The following is a 6000-nucleotide window of genomic DNA, read 5'->3' as shown; positions in this document are numbered from 1 at the left end:
AAAAACAATTTTCCAACTACAGGCCCATATATTTTGGCTGGGATGGTGTGACTTACCCAGAAACATGGAAAGAGAAAATACAAGGAGAAAGAAATAGGCATGCTGTTTTTAGACAGCATGCCTATTTCTTTTTATTTTAACTTAGCCTACAAATGCCATCTCTCCATCATAAATGACAACAATACATTAACACTACAATATTAGGCAAGTCACAAAGAAGTGCTATGTAAAAGATCTAGAACCCCGGTACTGTCTTCTTCTACCAATGAACTACATGAAGTACTGTAATCTGCAAAAGGATGAAAATCTAGTTCACATTAAGGTAAAAAAAAGAGTACGGTGAAATGAGTCATATAATCCATCACATATTCAAGCCCACAGAACTCTAGCTTCATTTCACAAGCACAACAATCTTCAAATACTGGTTTGAGAATGACCAGCTGCTCATCCTTTAGCTGCACTGCACGAACAACAAACCCCAACCACCCCTTGGAATTAAATCCTTATCGGTCACACCCAGTTGAGCTCTCTACTGCACTTTTCATGAATCATTAAGCAATGTTGGGTCTGGTTAGTACTTGGATGGGTGACCGCCTGGGAACACCAGATGCTGTTGGCATCCCTACGTGTCAAGTGGGGTTGGTGGAGGATTAGTGCCCCTCCCTGTAAAACAATTAACTCTAAGCCCTTGGCCACCCCGTTTGGGATACATGGCATCTGGCAATGAATGAATGATTATGTTATGTAAATGGGTGAGGGAAAAAATGTATTACCACTGTCAATTTTTGATGACTGAGGGAAGAATGCTCAGTAATCCCTAATCCCACTGGACTCTACAGTACCATCAATATCCATGAATAGTGCCTGTGTAACATACGATAACACTAAATGCCATACAAGAATACATATGAAAAGCACTTAATACACCAGGAACGTCTGCCCTGCCAATTTGCTTTCAATGTCATTTTGATATCACTGGCTGAACATAGTGTAAACTTTCACGTGTTACTGGTACTGCAACCTTGTTTTCTGATGTATTTTACAACTGAATTATTCAGCTGTGAACTAACAAGTAGTTTTTCATTGTGACTATTTCATTAATCTTTGGTAATATTCTGGACACAGAAACATACAGCGACAGAAAGATTGAGAGTGACTGTGTCACTAATTTTTGATAATATTCTGGACCCAGAAACATACAGTGACAGAGATGGAGAACAATTATTTCATTACTTTTTGGTAATATTCTGGACACAGAATCATACAGTGACAGAAACATGAGAGTAGATGATCTATCTATCTATCTATTGGCAGACGCCATAATCCCGTAAGGGGTGGCCATTTGACTTTGAGTTAGTTGTTTTACAGAGAGGGGCACTAACCCTCCACCAACCCACTTGTTGACACGTAGGGAGCACGAATGGTTTGGTTATATGGTTACCACCCAGCGTTGTAAATGGTTTCTTGGCTTACAGGAAACCATTTGACTTGTCACTCAATGTAAAGCCACCTGTAAAGGAAAGAAAAGCAATAAGAAGTGACAGGAAAGATGGGAGATATAGGAAGAGAGGAGGGCAGGCACGGAAAAAGAATGATAAAGGCTAAGGAAGAAGTAGTCAGCACTAAATCAAGTGAGTGGATGATGGTCGCCACCACCTACCACAAGTGTAGATGATGTACAGTATATTCTATTTTCCATTTTATTAATGTCAACGTGCCATACGGATCAATGCTGACTCCAATCATATTCCTAATTCATACTATAGTAATCATCTCTTATCTATCACCCATAATCCCACTCATTCACATGCAGGTGTCTCAACACTTCACAGTTCCTTCACACTTAAACACCCATTCACAAAGTTTAATACTGTATCTCTAACTTACGACTCACTACAGCAATCTTCATAAATCAAGACTTATGGTATCTGAGATCACTGAATGGGAGCAAAATAATACTGTTACATTTAACGGAAGTGAAGCTTGGACGTTGTTGGACAGACACAAGTCAAGAGTGAGAGCAGTGGAAATGAGTTATTTAAGAGGAGCCTGTGGAGTCACATGGAGAGACAGGCTGACGAATGAGGATATAAAGGAGCGTTGTGGTGTGGATGTGGATGTGATAGGAAGCGTTATGAGGAACACACTGAGGTGGCTTGGCCATGTGGAGAGGATGGAGGGTGAAAGACTGACAAAGAGAGTGTATGTGAGTGAGGTGGAGGGGGGAAGAGGGAGGGGGAGGCCGAGGATGAGATGGAGGGATGGGGTGGAGAGGTATATGAGAGAGCGGGGTGTGAGTTGGGAGCGGGGCAGTGAAATGGCGGGGGACAGGGCGACTTGGAGGCGATTTGTTTGTGGCCACCCCAAACGGGATTGAGGCGTCTGGCAATAGATAGATAGATAGATTTAATGCTAGGAAAATCAAATTCAGTAAAAATCCCCCAATCCGACCCCCAACAGTCCAAACATCCCAATACTCCGATTTTTTTCAAGGTGAAATTTTTTTATTTTTCTGGACTTTTTCTGATTTTTTCTAGGCTTCATCTAAGGATTTATTTAGCTTGGACTTGCTCTTTGGCTTGGATGTACCTGCCTGCAACTATTCAGCTACAATTCTATGCATTTCCACTGTATAAAACAATAACCTGTTTCATTTTATGTGCTTATTAAATGATCATGTACAATCGCGCTCATGATTCCTTGAGACACCTGTGGTGGAGGGTGTTTGGCCCACTCTACCCTTACCGAAAAACAGGTAGCTGAGTCAGACTGCCCTACCAACACAGTGAAGCTGAAAATGGAACCGCTTCTTATAAACGAGAGATCATGAAAAAAGAAATGAGTGGGATATAAACAATAATGATGGACAGTATCATTGCACATATGGTAATACAACACGGAATAATTTTGCTGAAATAATTCCACCTACTATTGATTACACATAGGTTGAATGATGAAGAGATATGTTACGTGGTTTGTTGTCCGCCATTCAACTCCCCAATAATTTGCTACAGACATATAATTAATAGATTAGTAAATTCCTCCACATACCGTGGGTTTGCCTATTAGTTATTTAGAAACAATGAACGTCTTATAGAAAAACATGGATATTTCACAATACAGTCAGACCTTGATATAAAGGACTTCAATAGACTGGAATTCGCTTTTATCGGACTCGAGGAGCTACCGGACTAAATTCTTATATATCGGAAAAAGTGTGATAAAGCCAGAAGCACTACGGACTGCCTGATCACTTCAGCTGTGTTCACCACAATAAGGTAAATAAAAGATATGTTCATCAGTGTACAATAGTGAAGGTATAATACAGTACAGTACTGGTATTATCATATATACCATTGGATTATTGTGAAATTATAATACAGTACAATATTATTATATATATTATACCATTGGAATAGACAGGCAAGGTATGTGGAAGGTATTAAGAATATATGGAGTGGAGGGGAAATTGTTGAGTGCAGCGAAGAGTATGTACAATGGAGCTAGGGCTACGGTGTGAGTGGATGGTGAGCTGAGTGAGTTCTTTGATCTCAATGTGGGACTGAAACAGGGTTGTGTGATGTCTCCATGGCTGTTTAATATATACATGGATGGGGTTGTAAAGGAGGTGCAAGGTAGGGCAGTGGATGTGGGGGTGGCTCTAATGAATGAGGGTGAGATGTGGAAGATTCCGGTGTTGCTGTTTGCTGATGATACAGTAGAGTGAAGATGAACGGGAGTTGCAAGGTTTGGTGAATGAATTTGGGACAGTGTGTAGGAAGAGGAATCTGAAAGTTAACGTAAACAAGAGTAAAGTTATGGTGTTTGAGAGGAATGAAGTCACAGAATGTACAGTGAGGCTGGATGGTGAGGATATGGAGAATGTGAGTGCATTCAAGTGCTTGGGTAGTGCAATGATTAAGGATGGAACACTGGGGGATGAAGTGCGTGAAAGGGTAAAGTAGGAAAGACAGGTTGTTGGTGCACTGAAAGCAATGATGAGAAATAGGGAGGTGAGTATGGAAGTTAAGAAGTCACTGCATGATAGTACTGTGATCCCTACCCTGACGTATGGAAGCAAGGCGTGGACCTTGCAAGAGGGGAACAAGTCAAGAGAGAGAGCAGTGGAAATGAGTTACTCGAGGGGAGCATGTGGAGTGACATGGAGGGACAGGTTGACGAATGAAGAAGTGAAGTGGATGTGGATGTGGATGTAAAGAGAATTACAATGAGGTGGATTGGACATGTGTAGAGAATGGAGAATGAAAGACTGACTAAGAGGGTGTATGTAGGTCAGGTGGAGGGAGGGAGAGGGAGGGGTAGACCGAGGATGAGGTGGAGGGATGGAGTTGAGAGGTATATAAGGGAGGGGGGAGTGAGTTGGGGGGAGGGTAGTCAAATAGTGGGTGACAGAATGACTTGAAGGCGTTTTCTCTGTGGCCACCCTTTGCAGGATTAGGGCGTCGGGCTATAGATAGATTATTGTGGTCAAGGGATACTAATAGTACAATACAGTGAGTCCTTGAAATATGAAAACCCGAAGTACGAATTTTCGATGGTACGAAATCGATTAATATTGGACAAATTCCACAGTACGAAAATATCTGTCTCGATGATATGAAAATCGATACACGATACGAAAGGAAATGCAGAGACAGCCCGATTATCCAGACTATATGATGTGAAGAAGTGACTGAATAGTCTGAAATCAAGATTAATCTGGCGGAAACAAAACACAAGTACTGTTTGACTGATTTGTTTACCAGTAAATGTACAATGAAAGACACAACTATCTTCCCAGTTCATTCTGAAGAAAATTTACACCAGGAGAAATACAATGAAAATCCCGTTTCTAGTAGTGCATGTTTCAAATGGTTCGATTTTTCCACGCTATATTCGTCAGACTTTGGGAAGATACTTGTGTCTTTCATTGTACACTTGAAGCAGCAGAAAGACCTTACCAAATCAATTCATAATCCTCCAGCTTGTTTCTGTAATTTTCTGATAACTTTCAGTTTGGCAAATTACTTTTTCTTGCTGAAAAATTTCCTCTCCGTTATTATCGTCACTTTCCCCTTCGATCGTTTCCAGCGCAGTGGAATAAATTCAACGTGCTCAAAGGTGGATATCGTTTCCCAATTTCCCAACTGGAGGTTTGGTTAGGTTAAAATTATTAGGTACAGATAAGCTCGGTTAGGCCAGGTTTAGTTAAACACTTAGGGAAGGACAGTCCTTTCCACCATTATGTTAACCAGCCCTGTCCCGACCACTTTTTCACCACTGGTACCCCCCAATCCTGACCATTTTTGGACCCAAATTTTTTTTGCTAAAACTTTCACTTTTGGTCAGAAACAATGGTCAATCACCAAGAAAGTGTTCACCGGGGTCCATAAGTGGCCTAAACAGATATACCTTCGTTACACCTGGTACCGTGTTCTCTGTAGGTGGTCTGAGGCTCTCACGTTTTCTATGGTATTATAAGTCTGAGAAACCAATGAAAGTAAGTAGATATGTACTTATTACAAACATAAAAACATGTGATACAAGAGTAAATTGGATTTTATACAAAAACAGAGGTGAAATAAGCATTGTACCATCAGGCGAACCGAGCGAAATCGGCCAAACTGTTCACGATGAATCGCTAACATTGCTGAATCATGATACATATCATTTTTTCTACTTACATAATACATCTCCAATAACATTATACCATTTTACATTTTATTGAACTGTTTTTACGTATTCACAGGCCTTTCGATAACATTTAGTGTAATGTTAGTGCTTATTTACGTAGTGAGTGAACTCGCTGTGACTGTTGTTTCAACTCGTATTGTGTTTTTTCAACTCACATAATACTTTCCTAATAACATTATACACTTTTCCACTTTAGAGAACAGTTTTGAGATAGTTTCAGGCCTTACGATAATATTTAGCGTAATAATAGCGCATAATAACACTGAGGGTGAAGTCGCTATGACTATTATTTCAACTTACAACCAA

The 6000-nt window shown here is 40.4% G+C and overlaps 1 protein-coding gene across 1 annotated transcript in view; it reads right to left on the bottom strand.

The window, feature by feature from the left end:
* Positions 1-6000, bottom strand: part of p115 (General vesicular transport factor p115) — a 371470-nt gene that overhangs the window by 275391 nt on the left and 90079 nt on the right. The window lies entirely within an intron of this gene.

This window comes from Coenobita brevimanus, chromosome 53 (assembly GCF_032717465.1).
Source record: "Coenobita brevimanus isolate Jiangsu-jjx chromosome 53, ASM3271746v2, whole genome shotgun sequence".
NCBI classification, from domain to species: domain Eukaryota; kingdom Metazoa; phylum Arthropoda; class Malacostraca; order Decapoda; family Coenobitidae; genus Coenobita; species Coenobita brevimanus.
Note: the sequence above shows the minus strand (reverse complement) of the source record. Positions and strands in the feature narration are given on the sequence as shown.